The sequence below is a fragment of the Urocitellus parryii genome, chromosome 1, assembly GCF_045843805.1.
Source record: "Urocitellus parryii isolate mUroPar1 chromosome 1, mUroPar1.hap1, whole genome shotgun sequence".
Classification (NCBI taxonomy): Eukaryota; Metazoa; Chordata; class Mammalia; order Rodentia; family Sciuridae; genus Urocitellus; species Urocitellus parryii.
The window spans coordinates 224,312,360-224,334,095 of NC_135531.1; positions in this window are offsets into that span (position 1 = coordinate 224,312,360).

A 21,736-nucleotide genomic window follows, 5' to 3' on the forward strand; every position below is an offset into this window, starting at 1 on the left:
AGTACAAATAAAATTTCTTCTAAATATAGTACATTTTCCCAAAGAATCTCTAAGCATTTGTAACCTTGGAGAATATCCTGAAATATATTAGACACCTTGAAAGAACACTGCTAACTCTTGTTTGTATAGTTAAAAATAACATTCATCTTCTCTGAAAAATAGGCTGTATGCCAGGAACTATACAAGGTATTTTATAAACATTACCTTATTCAATATTCCCAACTCTTTTTTTTTTTTTACCAAGTAGGAGTATTATTATGCCCACTTTACAGATGGAAGAGACAAGGCTCAGAGATAGTAATTTTTTGGAGATGACTCAGTTCATTTAAATTCATGTCTCTCTGGCTCTGAAATTGGTTTTGTTCTGAGACATACTGCCTGTCTCTTTTGTTAACCTTGAATCTTAGATAATGGTTCTTTAAGTCTGTGAAGGCAGTATTTTGTACCCTGGGGACATATTTTATGAAGCTAGTTGCTTAACTTTATGAAGCTAGTTGCTTGCAGAATGCTAGACCTTTCTGTCAATGCCTGTCTATTGATCTCCCTCCTTATGACCAGAAATGTGTGGACCAGAAATAGACACTGAACCTGGTCACATTAATTATATTCACTTGGAAGTTTCCATTCACCAGTAGATTCTAAAACTGAAAGGATACATGTGTGGTTTGTAAGACCCAGCTCTGCAGCTTCAGGAGCAATAGACTTGTTTTTTATTGTTTTTTTTTTTTTTTAACTGGGGATTGAACCCAGGGGTGCTTAACCACTAAGTCACATCCTTGGCTCTTTTTATTTATTTTTTTATATTGAGACAGGGTCTCACTAAGTTGCTTAAGGCCTCACTAAATTGCTGATACTGCCTTTGAAATTGTGATCCTCCTGCCTCAGTCGCCCAGGCCACTAGGATTACAAGAGACTGAATAATATAAGTAATGTAAGAGATAGTCTTATATCTTTCATCTTCCCAGTAACTCAATGTTCTGTATGTTCTTTTCCAGGATCTCTCCTGTGAGTCTTTCCTATTAAATTGTCCAAGACTCCTGGGGGCTTTCTGAGAGGAAAGGATTGACCCTATAAAATCTCCAAAGAAGCCAGGCATGGTGGTGCAAGCCTATAATCCAGTGGCTCAGGAGGCTGAGGCAGGATGATTGAGAGTTTATAGCCAGCCTCAGCAACTTAGCAAGGCACTTAGTCACTCAGGGAGACTCTGTCTTTAAATAAAATATTTAAAAAGAGCTGGGGATGTGGCTCGGTGTTTAAAAACCATCTGGGTTCAATCCCCAGTATCAAAAAGAAAAGAAAGAAAAAAAGGAAGATGGGAGGGGAGGGGAGGGGAGGGGGGATAGTAGGGGATAGGAAAGGTAGCAGAATACAACAGTCACTAATATGCCATTATGTAAAAATGTGAGTATGTAACAGATGTGATTCTGCAATCTGTATTTGGGGTAAAAATGGGAGTTCAAAACCCAATTGAGTCAAATGTATGAAAGATGATATATCATGAACTCTGTAACGTTTTGAACAACCAATAAAAAAAAAAGATAAAAAAATTAAAATTAATCCAATATGATGGTCTTTCTCAGTCCCCATGATTTCTAGAGGAGCATGAATTGTATTATAAAGTAAACATTACAGGTCATGAAATTTTTGGCGGGCAGGCTTCAAATTAATTAGATAATAACAATTACACTGTTTTAAGTTCATTTATGGTTCAGCAGGTAGAAAGAGATACTTTTTATGTATGATCTCATCTGATATTTGTAAGTTAAATATAAACCATGGTTCTTTAACATTTTGAAATGTGACTTTTTTTATCAAATTAAAGTGGCCTTTGAGGTAACCAAAAAAAAAAAAAAAGAAAGAAAAACTCTATAAAAACAAAACAAAACAAAACAAAAACCCTAGAAATCTGATTAGTTCAGTTATAGTATTAATTAGATCTGTGTCACAGAGAATTGCAGTTGGATGCCGGTCTTAGGCAACCTAGTAGATTCTGGACTATCTTCCTGTTTCAGAGTCTAATGCTTGGCCTCCAAGATCAGAGCTTTCTTGACTAGGATTTTCTTATTCAACACAATTCCAGGTGAGCTCAGTGTCACAGAGAATCCCCTGTTAGAATTGTGCCCTCTCTTTCAGAAACTGTGATATCCTACTTGAGCCATTTTGTGTCAGAGGTATGATGAGTTAAAACAGGAAGTTGAAGTCGACAGATAAGAGTGTGGGGAGACTTTCTGACTGCACAAACCTCCTATGCACAAGGCTTGCTCTTTTTCTTGTTCATCCTTTAGTTCCACCCATGTAAGTGGGAAGCACCCTCTATTTAAGGGTTCATACTAAAAGTCAGGTCCAGGGCTGGGGTGTAACTCAGGAGGTAGAGCATTACCTATCATGCACAATGTCCTGGGTCAATCCCCCGCACTGGAAAAAAAAAAAAAAAGTCAAGTTGATATTCCAGGAAAATTGTGGTACTTAGATTTAAAAAAGAGGAATATGTAAAAGATAATGATTTCCAGCTGGTCACAGTGGTGTATACCTGTTAGTCCAGCTACTTGGGAGGCTGAGGCAGGAGAATCACAAGTTGGAGATCAGTCTCAGCAACTTAGAGAGATTCTGTCTCAAAAAATAGAAATGATATGGAGATATAGCTCTGTGGTAAAGCACCCTAGGGTTAAAGCCCAGTAGTAGGAAAAAAAACCCCACCAGATAATATTTTCCATAAAAAATTAATATATATTTCCAGGAGTCCCCCATATAACTCTTTTTATTCATTCACTGCCACAAAATACACTAAATAACACTTCATTACCTTGCACAAATTTCATTCTTAAAAAGCTGATTCTATATGCATGTAAGAATGATAGTAGAATGAATCGGACATTATTACCCTATGTGAATATATGATTATATGACCTGTGTAACTCTTCATCATGTACAACCAAAAGAATGAGAAGTTATACTCCATTTATGTATGATGTGTCAAAAATGCATTCTACTGTCATGAATAACTAATTAGAACAAATAAAAAAAATTTAAAATATGTAAATAAAAAAATATTGATTCTGAGCTTGATGTTTGAAAAAAATAATTTGGGGGACATGCTATGGAGAAAACCAAAAACAAAGACATTTTTGGTGAGATAGCTTGAGTCAGGCATTAGAGAAAATAAACTGACTTTCTCTTTGCTATCAAGTCTGTATAAATGTCTGAAGCCCAAAGCAGCCCAGACATGAAGGAATATTTTACTGTTGGTGGGATGGATCTCCCTTTAAGCTATATGAATAAATAAACAAATAAATAAATACACATATGTAAATATATGTAATACTTACATATAATATTATATGGTAATTTGAATTGCTATATAAAAATATATTTATTATTTAAAATATGTACAAAAATACAGAGAATAATTCCCATAAACCTCCCAGATTTGATGTATATTGGCTTTTGTATTGTTGTATGATTTTGTACTATTGTACTAGGGCTACTATGATAAATTATTACAAACATGGAGGCTTAAAAACAACAGGAGTTTATTCTCTCACAGTCTGTATGCCAGAGGTCTTCTGAGGGAGAGTCTATCTGTTCCCCACCTCTCTCCTATCTTTCAGTGACTGCCAGCAATCTTTGGAATTTCTTGTCTTCTCCTCTTTTCATTTCTTTAAGAACGTGTATCACTGAATTGAGTGCATACCCTAACCCAGGATAAACTCAATAAAAATTCTTAAGTTAATTACATTTGCAAAGATCCTTTTTCCAAATAGTAATCCACATTACTTTTTGGTGAGTGGGGCCACCATTTAAACCACTACAACTATCTACTTAACTCTTACAAATACAGTGTCACAGGTAATTGAAATTCCCTCTCAGTCCCCTTCTATCTCCTTCCCCTCATCCGTAGGTATAAATATCAAAGTATTACTGCCATGTATATTTTAGTACCTTTACTACCTTTGTGTATCCACAGTGAATTTATGTAGTTATTTATATACAGGTATCACCTTTATAAGATTAAAAATATCTTATACTTTTTTTGGTGCAACTTAGTTCTTTTCACTGGTAATTTTTAAAAAATCTATGCTGACACATCTAGCTTTTATTTATTTTGACTGTGGTATGAATTTTCCACAATTTACTTATCCATTCCTCTATTGAAAGGCATTTAGCCACTTCATGGTTTGGGGTATTATAAACTTTGTGGTCATGATCATCCTGGGATATTTTCTCCCTAACCTCAAATACACAGCTGTAAGAATTTCTTGAGTGTTGACATCTTGAAGTTGAAATGATAGTTTCTTTACTCTATTTTTCTATTCTCTGGAAGAGAAAAAGGTAGGTGTTGACTGTTTCTTAAAGGCTTGTTAACATTGGGCTACTAACTGGACCATATGCTGTTTGGGAGATGGGATTTTTTTTTACTATAATTCAATTTCTTTAATGATTATAAGGTCATTAAAATTTTAAAAATATCCTCTTTAGTTAATTTTGGTCATTTATACTTATCTAGAAAATTATCCACTTTACATTTTCAAATGTTTGGACTCATGGTTGTTCATAATAACATCAAAAAATGGCTTTGTAAGGTCAAAAGGTTGAATGTTGGCAATTTCATATGATTCATCATATTAATATCTGTGGCTTTATACTTTCCTTCCTTAACTGTGGTTATAAGTCCTTTTCATTCCTAATATTATTATTTGTGCCTCCTGTATATTTTGGTTTGTTACTGGATGTTTCTCTGTTTTATTAGGCTTTAAAAACATACGATTTATCCCTACTGCTTCTTCATTTTTTAATTTCATTAATTTATACTCTTAGGCTGGGGATATAGCTTAGTTGGTAGAGTGCTTGCTTCGCCTGCACAAGGCCCTGGGTTCAATCCCCATGGACCACACACACACACACACACAAATTATACTCTTGTTTTTATATTTTATACTCTAACTCTCCTAGCTAGATTTTTTTTTCTTTTTCTTGGTGCTAGGATGGAACCCTGAGCCTCATGAATGCTGGGCAAGCACCTTACCACTGAACTACATCCCCAAGCCCCAAATTTTTATAGGTAGTGTTCTCACCATTATTTGGTTCTACATATTTTTTAGTATATGAAGCTTAAAACTATGCAGAACAATATTATACACATTTTAATTTCTATCTTAATTTTTCCTTTTAATAGAAATTATCTAAAAGAGTACTTGTTAGTTTCCACAATAGGTTTTATGACTATTTCTTGTTTAGCAGTGCCAGGTTCAAACTTAAGGCCTTGCACATGTTAGGTTAGGCAAGCACTCTAAAACTGAGCTACATACACTCCAGCCCATCATGCTATGATAATTCATTTTAAATTTTATTATGTTTCATCTGAAGAAAATACATCATTTTTAAAATTTCTCTTCATTTACGGCCTGATATTTGGCTTTTTAAAAAAAATCTATGCAAGCTTTAAAGTACTCTTTGAATATGAAGCTGATAATTGTGTAGTTCAAATCTTCTAGAGGGGCACTGATTTTTTGTCTCCTTAATCTTTCTGTTTTGGATACGGATATTAAAATCTTCTAAGATGAATTTGTAATTCCTGGTTTTAAGCTAAGATTCTGAGACTAAATTACAAATGGGTTTGCAAAATTTTCATGTGATCTTGTTCATTTTTGCTTTTTTATATTTTAAGGTTTTGTTATTAGTCATATATAATAGACATTTTCTCTTAGTACTTTTAAGATGATGATTCCTATTGCTTCTGACCTCTATTTTGTTGTCTACTGGTTGATACAGTGTGGACAATCAGCCTTTTCTTTGTAAAGATTTTTTCCTTTGTTTTTAATGTTTTGCTGATTATTATGATGCTTCTAGGTCAATCTATATTTATTTTCCCTATTGGGGACTCTCAGAGAATCCCAAGGTTATATGGGTACTGCCACTCAGCAGCCATCCTGTGGTCTCAATATATTGGTTTGGTCTCATTGAGCAACTGATACCTCCTGGGTCTTATCACTGTGATTCTGAGTTTTTGCTTCATTTCTAAAGTTTATTGCATTATTTCTTTTAATTTTTTTTCATTACTCATTTCTTCCATTAAAAAGTCACATAGTGGAGCTGGGATTGTGGCTCAGTGGTAGAGCTCTTGCCTAACATGCGTGAGGCACTGAGTTCAATTCTCAATACCACATATAAATAAGTGAACAAAATAAAGGCCCATCAACGTCTAAAAATATACTTTAAAAAAAAGTTACATAGTGGCATTTTATCCAGCATCTCTGTATGTTGATAGTGGGAAGATGGTCTTTGTTAGATCTCTCCTCCATACTGATTAATTAGAATCTTCTTTACCCTTCTGTGAAGTCATGAAGAATAAATGAAGAGTCAACTGCTTTCCACTGAGAATCCTAGCATAGAGAATCAAGGAACATTCTTTGCCAGCCAAATCCCTGGGTAACTTAAGATCAGTGCAATTTAGAAATGTGACAACTTGTGGATAAAAATGTTATGTAAAAGTGAGGGTTGCCAGTGTGAAAGGACATGTTAGTATTCACATTTTATAGAGGAGGAACTGAGGCTCAGGAGTGAAAGAACTTTCCCAAATTTGCAAAGACAGAAGTAGCAGAACCAAGATTTTAGGCTAGGATTATGAGACCAAAGCACACATATTCCCTACTATGTTGCCTCTCAGGAAATTGCAATTTTTATAATACCAAGAGACATTTTAAAAAGGTAAAAATTAAAGACTTAGATAGAATATATGTAAGGGCCAAAATGTGTAGTTCAGAAAAAGCTATAAAAAGAAGACATCAATGCGGAATATATATCTCTTCATTCCTGTTGAGAGAAACTAAATAGCTGCATGTCAGTTGAATGCATTCCTCACAGATAGAATTACCTGTCGAGCACATTTTTGGAAGAGCTCAGCAGATGGCATTCCAAATGAGAGATGCCCACATGGGCTGTGAAGGCTATAATGCATTTCAAATGCCTATGTCTGTCTTACTGGCAAATGAGATTGCTTTGAAAGGTGAAAAAAAAAAGAATATATATATATATATATATATATATATATATATATTCTTTTTAAGGCTGTATCTACTTGTAAAGAGATGCACATCTGCCTTTTATGGATGAGATCTAAATCTTTATCAATATCGGATTATGTGTGATTCATTGATGTCAGTTAATTCTGGTGTTAGGAGTATTACAGTTGATTTTACTACCTCTAATATGGCCATTTTTATTTCTTTATAAGATAAAGTCTAAGAGTCTCCCAATGTGAAGTTGATAATAAATGAGGTCTCCTATCAATTCTAACTCTTTTGGTTGTATATAACAGAGAAGGCAACTAAATGTGGCTTAAAGAGTGAGGAGTTTGGAGCTGGGATTGTGGCTCAGTGGCAGAGCACTTGCTTAGTTGTTGATCCAATGTGGATTTTACCTTTTTAAAATGTCTCTTGGTATTATAAAGATTGCAATTTCCTGAGAGGCAACATAGTAGGGAAAGTTTGTGCTTTGATCTCAGAATCTTAACCTAAAATCTTGGTTCTGCCACTTACTGTCTATACACTGGGTTCGATCCTCAGCACCGCATAAAAATAAAAAAATATAATGAAGGTATTGTGTTCATCTACAACTAAAAATACTTTAAAAAAGAGTGAGGAGTTTATTTTTCCACACAGGAATTCTGGATATAAAGTGATTTCCAAATTAATTAATTTAAGAGCTCATCAGTGCCTTCAGGGACTGGTTCTTCACAAGTTTTCTTGTTTCCATGTTCAGTTTGTTGTTTTTGGTCCCCTCACTTATCTTGTCATGATTTCAAGATGGCTGCCACATCTCCAGGCTTCTTCCCTCATACAGTAATGTTGAAACATCCAAAAGGGTCAGTTTTTCTCCAAAAACCTTTCCCAAAAGCTACCCGCTCACTCCAGAAAAATTTCTTCCAAATCCTATTAACCAGTATTACCTCACAAACCTAAGTTATCAATGGTAAGAAAAATATCATTATCACAATGGATTTTGCCAACATATGCTCACCATTTGGGGCTCAGAGGGGGTCTTTCAACTGAGCACATGGCCATAATGTGAGTAAAACAAATCAGAGTTCTATTGATAATCAATATGGGAAAGGCTGGCTGTTGACAGCACCCAACTGTTTCTGCCATACTAAGTCCTGTTGGACTGAGGAGATACACCCACAGTTATTGCCTTGGCCAACTGGTTGAAGGAGGACCTACTATCATCATCCAACCATCACAGTGCTATGAATAACTTCTATTTTTAACTAGAAAGACATTATCTTTTTCAGTTCATGAGGCTTCAGCCTGTCTTAGAATGTTATAGCTTTGCCTGTCCAGAAGAGCAAAACCCCACCTCTTTTTTTTTTTTGAAAATTGAATTTTTCACCACTCTAAACAAGTTGCTCTTTTGGGAATTGCTAATCCCCATGCTCATTCCTGTGGCCATAGATGTGAACATCTAACCCAGGATGAGCCAATACCTCTCTGTCCACAGTGATTGGTCTATGGATGGGTCCCCAACTCAAGACAGGTCATCTTTCTCAAGACTTTTCTGACTGAAGATGAAAGACGAAAGACAATAAAATAACGTGTTATAATATACATGTATTAATATAAAATAATTTAGTGTGTGTGTGATCACACAGAAAGAAGCAGAGGCAAGATGTGAGTGGGGGAAGGAATAACAGAGAACTCACTGTTCTGTTATGAAGTGGCATCAATTTTTTCTAATATCTCCTTTCCCTTATTCTTTCTTCTTATTATTCAGAAAAAGAAATAATGCTTCTCCAACTTTAATTTTTCATCTCCAATCTCCAAAGTCTATGTCTAACCACTTTGTTTCTTTTCAATTAGGAACAATTTACTCTAGTAACCAAGCTACTAATTCACTCAAGTAACTTCCTCCTTCATCACTTCTCAGTTAGCTTAAGAGATTTCTTTGCTAAACCCTGCATTTTACAATCTGCTCTGACCAATCTTGAAAGAGACTTTTTTAAAAAATCAAAACACTATATAAACACTTCTTCATAGAATAGAACCATTTTAAAATAAGTTATATTATTATGATACAGGTCTAGGTCTAGGTGTCTATGTATCTCAATTGATTCATAGTCTCAAAAATAGTATTATCAATAAAAATGATGTAAGTTGAATCTGACTTTCTCTTTTGAAGCTGTGGGAAGGAGATGAAGCATCTCACTAAGGGCCTGAAGCCCATAATTTAATAAATGCTAGGAACTAATTAAAATGAAACAAGTGAGAAACTGGAAGTAAACTTAAAAACATCCAGAGACTCTAATTCTTTTATTTTACAAATATGGAATAGCAACTTCATACTCTACAGTCAATAAATTATATAACTGATGTTGAAAAGTGTGTGGTTTTCAAAAACATATGTAATCCAAACAGTAATTCATCACACATAACTTCAATTTATGATATATTATTAGTCTAGAAAGCCTCTTTTAATATTCTTCATAATTTGTTTCTTATTTTTGTTGTAGCAAAGCCAAAATGGAAGGACCAAGACAAGAATCCTTGGACCAAAGAATTGAAAATAATGTTTTTTTTTTTTTTTTTGGTACTGGGGGATTAAACCCAGGGGTGTTTTACTAAGAGCTACATCTCAGCCCTTGATATTTTTATTTTGATATAGGATCTTGCTAAGTTGCTGATACTGGCCTTGAACTTACCTCAGGCTCCTCAGTACTTGGGAACCACTACTGAACTGTGCACCACCATATCTGGCATGGAGCGTCCCATTATTCATAATGAAAGAGCCCCTTTTGACCATGACAGAACTTGTGCTCATGAGGTGACTCAGGGTGGGGCCTCTGGATAGATTCACAATGGGAACTGGTCACCAGAAAACCAAATGTATGATTAGAGAGTTGGAACTTTCAACCCTACCACCCAAACTTTAGGGAAGAGAGGGAGGCTGAAGATTAAGTTCAATCTTGCTTCCATAATGAAACTTTGTAAAAACTCTTGAATTGTGAGATTCAGTGAACTTCTAGGTAGTAATATTGATGTTCTAGCAGGGGTGGCACCCCAGAAGAGAAAATGAAAGCTTTAGATGTTGCTCTCTACCATTTGTATCTCTTACATATGGCAGCTCCTGAGTTGTTTGTAATTAGATTCTGCAGTTCATCCTAGCAAATTATCAAACATGAGAGAAGGTTGTGGGAACTGCTATATTTGTAGCCGAGTAGGACAGAGGCATGAGTAGTTTGGAGACTTGGGACTTGGGGTTGGCATCTGAAGTGGGGGGCAGTATTGTGGGGCCAAGCCCTTACCTGCAGGGTCTATGCTATTTCCAGGTAGATAGTGTCATAATCTAATGGAATTGTAGGACACCCAGTTGATATGAGAGAATTAGTGGATTGGTTTTGGAACAACATATTTATTATTAGAAAAGACACTACACATTTGGTGTCAGAAGAAAAATCACCCACATATATGTCTGTAAGGTTATGATTCATTTTCTACTGACTGGTCAGATGATGCCACATTCTAGCACTTGTCACACTTGCCTATTCATTCTACTAGGCTGTGAGCACTTGGATGATGGAGATGTCCTTTAATGCATCTATATTCACTTACCAAGGGCAAATCCAGGTTCTACAGACCTGAAACTTAGATAATTTGGGGAGGGAGGGATTTTTCAAAGGAATCCAAAACTAGAAATAAAGAAATTACAACAAATTATGGGGCTGAGGTTGTGGCTCAGTGATACAGCGCTCACCTAGCATGTGCAAGGCCCTGGGTTTGAGCCTCAGCACCACATAAAAATAAATAAATAAAAGAAAGTCATTGTGTCCAACTACAACTAAAAAATAAACATTAAAAAAGATATTACAACAAATTAGAAATATAGGCTGGATGCAGTGGCACACACCTGTAATTGCAGCAGCTCCAGAGGCTGAGGCAAGAGGATCATAAGTTCAAAGCCAGCCTTAGCAAAAATGAGTCACTAAGCAACTCAGTGAGACCCTGTCTCTAAATAAAATACAAACTAGGGCTGAGGATGTGGCTTAGTGGTTGAGTGTCCCTGAGTTCAATCCCTAGTACCTACCCCCCAAAATAAGGAAAGAAAAAAAAAAGAAATATAAAATGCTGGAAAATATCACAAAATATATAAAAATAAAATGTTTTTATTTATTAACTGACCAATCTCTATATACATTTTTCCCTTACCTTTTTTAAAACTTGTACTCTTTGGTTATTTCTCTCACATGACAACAATTTGTAAGATACTTTTCTATGTTGAATAGACATCAGTGTCAGACACGGTGGCACACATCTGAAATCCCAGCAACATGGGAAGCTGAGGTGAGAGAGTTGCAAGTTCAAGGCCACCCTGGGCAATTAGCAAGACTCTGCCTCAAAAAAAAAAAAAATGGGGTTAGGGGTGTGGCTTAGTGATAGAGGCCTTCTGGGTTCAACCCCTTGTTCTGAAAAAGAAAAGAAAAGGAAGAAAAGAAGGAAGGAGGGAAAGAGGGAAAAGAAATAATAAACATTAGTGACTGGGCAGATTGAAGAGGAATATTTCTAGAAGTCAATCCTAAACTGGGTGTCAGCAATAACTTAACTATTCCCAGAAATGACTGCCAACCATATAACTTATCCCACTAAACCCAAACTATATGTTCTTAGCTAAAAGTCCCTTAGCTAAATGCCCCAGATAACTGTGGACTCTCCAATACTACCTGATACAAGAGAGAATTATGAAAGAGAGATTGTCAAAGTGGAAAGAGATAATGGTCTTAATCAATTGTGGTTAAAATATTCTGTTTTTACAAATTTTGCAAAAACAGGACCATATGATTACTTTGCTAGGTGCATCTTTGGAAGAGACATGAAATTGAGGGTCTGTGAGGATCAAGCTTTATTGGCTTCACATTGATTTCCCCTCTACTGACAGACAGCCAGGCACAAAACAGACACCTAATAAATGCTTGCAGAGGGCTGAGGTTGTGGCTCAGTGGTAGAGCGCTCGCCTAGCAAGGCCCTGGATTCGATCCTCAGCACCACAAATAAATACATAAAAATAAAGGTACTGTGTTCAACTACAACTAAAAAATCAATATTTTTAAAAAATAAATGCTTACAGAGTGCATGAATGAGAGTTCATCTGTGTGCAGCCTGTCGAAGGGCAATAATGATAACATGGGCAAGGAAGGAGTAAGCACTTAGAGTCAATTATTTTAAGTCAGGGATTGTCCGTGTGCCTTTTCTTTTTCTTTTTCTTTTTCTTCTTCTTCTTCTTCTTCTTTTTTTTTTTGTTCCAATGTAGTAAAAGAAATAATAAGTTCCTCAAGTTAAAAACAGTGAAATGATTAAATCTTAACAGCTCTGAAAATAGCTTTTGCAGCAATACCTCATAGTCTCTCCTTGCTGCCTAAAAGCAAAGTGAGGGCTGGCTAATCCACGGGGTGATAAGGGGACCTCCAACCTCCCTCTTGCCCTCATTCTGAATATCCCCACACTCACCTAGCTTCAGGACCCTGGTGAGCCTCTCCAGTCATTTGGGGCACTCTTCAAAAACTTGGATGTGACAAGGCCTTTCTCATCTTTAGATCAGGGCTTAAGTTCTATATTCATCAAATAAAAATGTGAAAAGAAGCTTTTAAAAATGTAATTGGCACTCATAGACACCATCAGGAGTATGCCTGCACAAACTGTTTAGGGAACATTTCTGATAATGGGAAAGAACTAACATTTCCAAAATTTGAAAGAATAACCTTGAGTCCATATAAGAATATACTCTAACCTAATAATTTTTCCCTCCTGAAAAATGAGCTATTTGCTAATATTATGGAACATGATAGAGGTCTGTATTGCTATGTGGCTTTTTCTTTTATAGCTTCAATTCTGGATTGTGCCCCAAGTTGGAATTTATGGGGAAAAGATTGTGACAGTTGGGAGTCAGAAGTGGATGTCAGAGTTGGCTAGTAAACAGGTCTAACATAGGAGAAAACTAAGGCTAATAAAAATAGCTATACAAAGGATAAGGATTTCAGCGAGGAGCACCAGGAACATATCCAAGACAGGCCAATTTTGTTGGGTATATATTTGCAGTTTCTCTAACGTCAAGTAGCCCTCTCCTAACCCCTTTAAAATCCCAGATGGAAGATATTTATTGTTGTTGGGGTATGACTTAGCTTCTGCACTGCCTTCCTGTGTTTGGGGAATCTTATTTTATGGGTCTTAGTGGGAAACAGTGCCTGTGTCCCACTTTAGAAGCAGAAAATGCCAGATCTTCATTCTGCAGCTCCCTTTACTAGAAGTGGTGTTACATAATGTGGGCAAAGCCAATCAGAAACCCCTGCCTTGGACTTTGAATCAGCAACACAAAGATATATAGATCCTGTAGAGAATCTCCTTTCTCCCTTAAATTAGTCAGAATTCTATTTTGTGAAATTTGTGACCAACTTGTAGCTTCTGACATGTTGTCACAAGTAAAATTCTGCTTTAGGGGGCTTGAAGGGCATTTTGGAATCTGTGTAGTTCTCTTTAACTATTTAAATATGAGTTTGTATTGCATCTTAAGCTTTAAAACCATGCTGATATCTACTAAATCATTCATCTTCATAGTGACATCAAATAATTAGGGCAGGTATTTTGAATCCAATTTTATAGCTTGGGAAACTGAGGCACAGAGAGCCAAAGTGCTCTGCTTCAGTAACAAAGTCTTTTTAAAGGCAAAGCTGGGAATTTTGAAATCCAATCCTATGAATGTTTTCTTCTCTCCTCGTAAATCTTTATTGTGCAGGCAAAATAAAAACAGAGAGAAAGGCTCGTCATGAGAATTCAACCTGTATCAAGATCACAAAGGCAAAGACCAGCATTAAAATGACCTGAGTGAGGGCTGGGGTTGTAGCACAGTGGTAGAGCACTTGCCTAGCATGTATGAGGCACAGGGTTCGATTTTTCAGCACAGCACCACATATAAATAAATAAGACAAAGGTCAATCAACAACTAAAAAATATTAAACAAAAAAAACCTGAGAGGGGCAGCTTCTCCTGCCAAGGAGGAAAACAGGACCCAAAGGTGGCAGAAAGGGACTTTTTGTTTTATTGCTAAAAAGGTAAACCAAGAAGATTTCTCCTTTTTCTAAGCCAGCTTAGATTGTGACCAGTTATGAAGGGCAGTGACAAGATAATCAATCATCATTTCCTCTATGTAAGAAGGACCTCTGTTAGGTTACCTTAAGGGAAGTAATTACTGCTAAAACATAGTCATGGAGTAGTAATCAGAAAAACTTTTCTCCAGTAAAATTCCCAAAGGAGATATTTGTACTGAATAACACACTTAAAACAAACCTACACTGCAGAATACATTTCACTTTCCTCATAATGCTACTCCTTTATATAAGAACTCAACCCCATAAAGAGTAGCTTGAACAATCATAGCTCCCAGGATATCAACCTCAAAACAATAATGTGCATTTAATGAGAACTTCAAGGAATGTTCCTTAATTTGGAAGAGGTGCTGTCTATAGACAATGATTGTAGTTATTGCAGGCAGCCACAGAGAGTTCAGCTGTTGTGTTAAAAATAAAAGGTCGGATTCCATCTTGGAGTTTCTCACAGATTATGTTCTATTCACAGTGACAAATACAAAATGTTTGGGGAAGTTATTCTTCAGTGTACACTCTTTCGATTCCATTTTTGCCTGTATTCCATTTAAAAATGTTTAGTTGATCATTTGTATCTTCTATTACCCAGACGTAGATAATGACTTCAGACTGAGCTCAGTGGAGATGGTGATTCCTGTCTCTGGTCACCTGTGGAAGGCTGGGGAATAAGCCTAACAAGGGAAAAGTCCATTCCCTTCTTTTAAATAAACTTCTTATGTGGAAATAGTTTTAGACTTATAGAATCATGAATTACACCTGTACCCTGTTTCCCCTATTGCTAACATCTCACATTAGTATAGAATGTTTACTAAAACTGATGACAAATATTGATACATTACTCACGGAAGCCCAAAGTTTATTCAGATCTCCTCAGATTTCCCCTAATGTCCTTTTGCTGTTCCAGGATCTCATCCAGGATATAACATTACATTTAATTTCCATGTCTCCTTGGACTCCTTTTGGCTATGACAGCTCCTCAGTCTTTATTTATGATGATTTTTTGAGGAGTACTGGTCAGGTATTTTGTAGAATGTTCCTCAGTGAGATTTGTTTAATGTTTTTCCTCCTGATTAGATGGTGGCTATGGGTTTGGGGAAGGAGAACCATGGAGACAAAGTGCCATTTTTTTTTTCACATCTTATCAAGGGTACATACTACACTGGATAGTGTGACAACATGCCAGAAGCTACAATTTAGTCACAAGTTTCACAAAATAGAATTCTGATTAATTTAAGGGAGAAAAGAGATTCTCTATAGTGTGATATATGGGGAGTTACTTTGTCCTCTCAATCTGAAGTACCTTATTTCAGGTCCCCAAACAACACTGCCTTTCTTTTTTGATAACTATTATAATTTCAAAAGTGAAATTGGGAACCACATATTCAAAGGCAGAGAGAATCCCTAATGCAGGCAGGAATTCTGAAAATTCTAGACCCATACCCAAGGAGAAGCTTTCTTGTTTGTCTAAGCCTCTGCCTTCTCATTGTTCCCTTGACAAATCAAATCACTTCAAACTGGTGAGACTCTTCTCATGCCAGAATATCAACCAGGTGATATTGCCAGCAAAAGACAAGGAGAATTGCCAATTGTGTCAATCATGTTGTCCAGTGCACTTTTATAGAGCTTTGGTTTGGCTAAATATAGTTGTAATCTGTTTCTGTTGCTAAGCATCATATTTTTATTAGGCAAGGTAGTGTATTTGAAAATGCAAAGTCTGTGTCTTATAGTGAAGTGCTTGGATAAGAAGGGAAAGACTAAATGTCAACAATGCCGGTTAGTTTGAGCTTCCAACATGGAGTGGTAGTTTCCTAAATCCACCTTACAAATGAGTCCTGGGAATGACCTGCTTTCATCATGCAGCCTACTTTATTTTATTGCCATCTCTGAGAATCTTATTTCATGCATCTTTACTGTCAGCTCTGGCAAAGCTGAGCTGTGGGTATGGACACTGAGTTGTGTCTATCCAAAGTCATGTAGTTCAAGTGACAAAGAAACAAGTAGATCACTCAGTAGAGCAAGGGCTTTCTAGAGCAAGGCAATCTTCAGGAGAGAGAAATAAAAAATTATTCAAAACTCTTTCTCATGAGGAGATTATGGTTTATGTTAGACAACCTTCTGCAGGGATCTACGGGCTGCTAAAAATTGTAGCAGGTAACTTGGAAGTTTATGTAGAACATTCTTCTCTGGCAGTTGAAAAAAAGCAGAATGAGTGTTTTCTATCTCAGGCAGCTTAATAATAAGCTTGTCTTAAAACAAGCCTTGACTAAGTGTATCAATCCAGCTTCATCCTTCCAAATCAGAAACCACTGCTAGGTCACTCACATAGAAAAGCCATGTTTGCACAGAAATCAGCAGATGCAGTCTGTCATTTATTTTTGTATGGCACACAGCTAAGTATAAGTTTCTTATTTCAAATACTTGGACAAGAGAAGTTTAAATTTCTTTTTACTTTTTTCCTGTAGTACTGGGGATTGATTGAATATAGGGGTGCTTTATAGCACTGAGATATTTTTTAGGGTCTTGTTAAGTTGCAGGGGCTGCCCTCGAACTTTCAAACCTTTTGCTTCAACCTTCCAAGTAACTGAGATCACGAGCACGAGGCACCATGCCTGTGACAAAAAAAAAATGTTTTAAAAAGAATCCTACTCATGAGCCATGAAAAATATATGAAATTCACAGCAGCAGCCACACTCATTTGCTTACATTCTGTTCACAGCTGTTTTCAATACAACAGCAGCAGAACTGAGTGGTTGCAACAGAATCTAAATTAGAGCCAGGCACAGTGGCACATGCCTATAAAGCCAGCTACTCAGAAGGCTGAGGCAGGAGGAACCCAAGTTTAAAGCCAGTCACAGAAATTTAGCAAGACCCTGTCTCAAAATAAAAAATAAAAAGAACAGGAGATAGAGCTCAGTGGTAGGGCGCCCCTGGGTTTTAATCCTCAGTGCTGTGGGGGTGGGGAGTGTAAAATATTTACTTATTTGGCCTACAAAGCCTAAAATATTTACTAATATCTTAGTTGGCTCTGTCGGTCTTAACAAAATACCATAGACTGAGTGGCTTAAGCAATAGAGTTGTATTTTCTCACAGTTCAGGAGATTGTAAGTCCAAGACGCAGGGGTCAGGATAGCCTGGTTGCTGGTGAGGACCCTCTTTGGGTTGCAGATGCCTGCCTTCCTGTTATGTCGTTACGTGGCAGAGAGAGAGAGCTAACTCTCCAATACATCTTCTGTGGGCACCAATCCCACCATGAGGACCCATCCTCAGGACCTCATCTAAACCTAATTGCTGCCCATTATATCATCACTTCGGAGGTTAGGATGTCAACATATGCATTTAGTGGAGCCACAATTCACCATAGCAACAAACTACTCCTTTCAGAAAAGGTTTACCAGTCTCTGTATTAGGATACACTCAAACTCTAAGAGGGCCAGAAAACCAGATTTAGAGGCAAGACAGCCAGGAAATTCACAAAATTACACCATAAACTGGTTCGATTCCAATTCTACCATCCATGGTGCTGCTAATGCTTTCAACACCAGGCACTGGATAGGACTGCTAGAAGCCTTGGCACTTCTCTCTCTGCAAACTGAAATGTTGCTCTTTGCACTTCACCAGAACGGATTCTGCCAATGCCTGCTACTTGTACACAAGTTTTTGATTCTGGTGTGGGTGGATCTGAAGGTTGGATCCCAGATTATGTGTCTGTGGTAAAGCTGCAAGGGAAACAGAGACAACGAGTGTCTGACTTCTGTGGTGATGCGGGTGGAGACCCATAATTCAGGGAATTTCCCAGATATCTGAAGGCACTCCTCTTAGCAAATCACAGCACCATTTCAGAGAGTACTAAGTAAGAGCTTGCCTTTTTAGTAGGGGATAATTATCCCCAGACTAAATGCTTCTCTGGTCCCACTTAATAAATCATAAAAACAAGATACAAAATGTTCAATGTTTCCAAGTAATTTAACTGCATTCCAGAACAAGGCTCAAGAATATTTATAGAGGCCTGGAGATTTAGCTCAGTGGTAGAGCACTTGCCTAGCATGCACAAAGACCCCAGATTCAAACCCATCACCACACATACATGCATGTGCACGCCCATGCGTGTACACACACACACACACACACACACACACACACAGAAGAAAGAAACGAAGGAAGGAAGGAAGGAAGGAAGGAAGGAAGGAAGGAAGGAGGGAGATATTTATAGGAATATGAAAATATCTGTCACCCAGTGGATTAAAATTAATGTGGGCTAGGGATGTGGCTCATTGGAAGAACACTTGCTTGGCATACATGAGGCTCTGGATTTGATCCCAATCAACACACACACACACACACACACACACACACACACACACACATACACACACATTTGAAATGTCATATTAAAAAAAAAAAACTCTACAGAAACCAACCAATTGAAATGAATAAAAAAGACACGCTGGGGCTGAGGTTGTGGCTCAGTGGTACAGCACTTGCCTAGCATGTATGAGGCACCGGGTTTGATTCTCAGCACCACATGTACATTAATAAAATAAAGGTCCATTGACAACAAAAAAATGTTAAAAAGACATAGCTATAAAAATTAGTAATGAGGATATTAAAGTAGTTGTTGTTACTGTATTCCAGATATTTAAAAGGTTAAGCAGAGCCAGGCATGGTGGCTCACACCTGTAATCCAAGTGACTCAGAAGGTGAAGGCCTGAGGATTGCAAATTTCAAAGCCAGCCTCAGCAAATCAGAAAGGCCCTAAGCAACTTAGTGAAATCCTGTCTCAAAATAAAAAAGATAAATGGCTGGGGATGTGGCTTAGTGGTTAAGTGCTCTTGGGTTCAATTACTAGTACAAAAAAAAAAAAAAGAAAGAAAAGAAAAAGTTAAGCAGAGACATAAAGTATATTTTAAAGAATAAGATTGCTAGTGATAAAAACTAATATCTGAGGTGAAAATTACACACTGGTGGGATTCATGGAAGAAGATCAGTGACCTTGAAGACATAATAATAGAAGATATTCAAACATAGAACACAAAAAGAAAGATTTGAAAACTGTATCAATGAGCTGTGGGACAACTTCAAGTAGCCTAATTCTGTAACTTGAAACTTTAGAGTGTGGGCAGGGACAGAAAAACTTTTTGAAGAAATGATAGCTGCAACATTTTCAATTTTGATGAAATTTGGATTACACAACCAAGAAGCTCAATGAATTTTAAGCACAAGATACATAAAGAAAACCACACAAAGGCACATCAGAATCACAAAATCAGTGATCAAAAGGAAATGTTAAAAGCAGACATTGAAAAAAGACATATTATACACAGACCAAAGAAAAGGATGACAGAATGTTTCCCAAAGAAAATGATAGAAGTGATAAAACAGTGGAGCAACATCTTTAAGCTACTGAAAGAAAAATAAGCCATAATCCAGAAACTTACGCCCACAAAGATATCTTAAGATGATGAAGGTATACAAAGATTTTTTTCCTATGTATAAAAAAGCTAAAAAATTATCATTATCTTATCTGTTATTCAAGAAATGTTAAAGGGTGTTGGGATTGTAGCTCATGGTAGAGTGCTTGCCTGGCACATGTAAGGCATTGGGTTTGATCCTCAGCACCACATAAAATTAAACAAATGAAATACAGGTATTGTATCCAACTACAACTAAAAAATAAATATTTAAAAAAATAGACTGGGGATGTAGTTCAGTGGCAGATCACCCTGTGTACCTAGTACAAGGGGGAAAAATAAAGGAATAAATGGTTTAATAACAAGATGATAGATTTAGACCTAACAGTACAATCATATTAAATGGACCAAATACTTCAATTAAAAGAGATTATCAGATTGGATCAAAAAGCAAGACCCTATGTTTTTTTCTTAGGCAAGAAAAAATCTACTTTATATATAAATAGGCTAAAAGAAAAAATATATATATATACCATGTTAACACTAGTAAAAGAAAGTTGAAATGTCTATACAAATACAAGAAACTGGAGGTTTCAGAACAAAGCATGTTATTAAGGATAGAAAAGTTCATTTCATAATGCTGGGGGGCTCATTTCATCAGTAGGAGAAAATGATGAACTGAAAGGATGAATAAACCAATATACAGCTATATTCAGGATTTTAACATTCCCTTTTCAATTATTGATGGCAAAGATAAAGACTCAATTAATACTAACAACCAAGTTGACCTAATTGACTAAAAAAAAAAATCAGCACAGTAGTTTCTTTTAAATTGCTCATGGGATATTTTATCAGGACAGATCATATTCTGGATTATAAAACCAGTCTCAATAAATTTAATAATTTAAATTTATTTTTTTCTGAACACAATCGTACTGCATTAAAAGTCAAACATTCTCAGATATTTGGAAATTAATAACATATATCTCAATAACCCATGGATTAGAAAAAGGAGATCAAAAGGGAAATTAAAAAGAACTTTGATCTAAATGAAATATAACACACCAAAATTTGTACATGCTGCTAAAGAAGTATTTAGAAGAGCCAGACAATGACACACACCTGTAATTCCAGCTACTCAGGATGCAGAGGCAGGAGAATTATGAGACCAGCCTTCGTGACCTAGCAAGACCCTGTCTAAAAACAAAGAAAGCTTGGGAAACAAAGTAAGTTCAGCTTAGTGGTAGAGCATCACTGGATTCAATATCTAGTACCAAAAATGGAAAAAAAAAAAAAAAAGAAGAGAAGGAAGGACTCAAGGACCCAAATTAATTATTTTCCATCTTAGGAAACTATATAAAGAAGAACAAATAAGACCCAAAGAAGCAATAAAATCAGAGTAGAAATCAATTAAATAGAAAAAAGAAAATCAATAGAGAAACAGGGTCTTTTGAAAATGATGTTTGTAAGAATTATATCTGATATTAGACTCAAAAATAGAATTTTTCAAAACTCTGAAAATACAATAAATTTTTTTAAATAGACAAGAGATTCAAACAGACATGCAGGGGGCTGGGGATGTGGCTCAAGCAGTAGCGCGCTCGCCTGGCATGCGTGCGACCCGGGTTCGATCCTCAGCACCACATACCAACAAAGATGTTGTGTCTGCCGAGAACTAAAAAATAAATATTAAAAAAAAAAAAAAAAAAAAAAAAAACAGACATGCAAATGTGCATCTGAAGCATATTAAAAGATGCTCAGCATTATTAATCATTAGAAAATTCAAATTAAAATCACAGTTATCAAGTGGTTAAAATTCTGGGTCTCTTATTTTTCCAAATGAATTTCATGATTGTTTTTTCTAGTTCTATGAAGAATGTCATTAGTATTTTAATAGGAATTGCATTAAATCTGCATAGTAGTTTTCGTAGTATGGCCATTTTGACAATATTAACTCTGACTATCCAAGGGCATGGGAGCTCCTTCCATCTTCTAAAGTCTTCTTCAGTTTCCTTCTTCAGTGCTCTGTAGAGGCCTTTCACCTAGTTTGTTAGATTGATTCCCAAGTATTTTATATTTTTTGAGGCTATTTTGAATAGAGTAGTTTTCCTAATTTCTTTTTCACTGGATTCATCACTCATGTATAGAAATACATATGATTTATGGATATTGATTTTATATCCTGTTA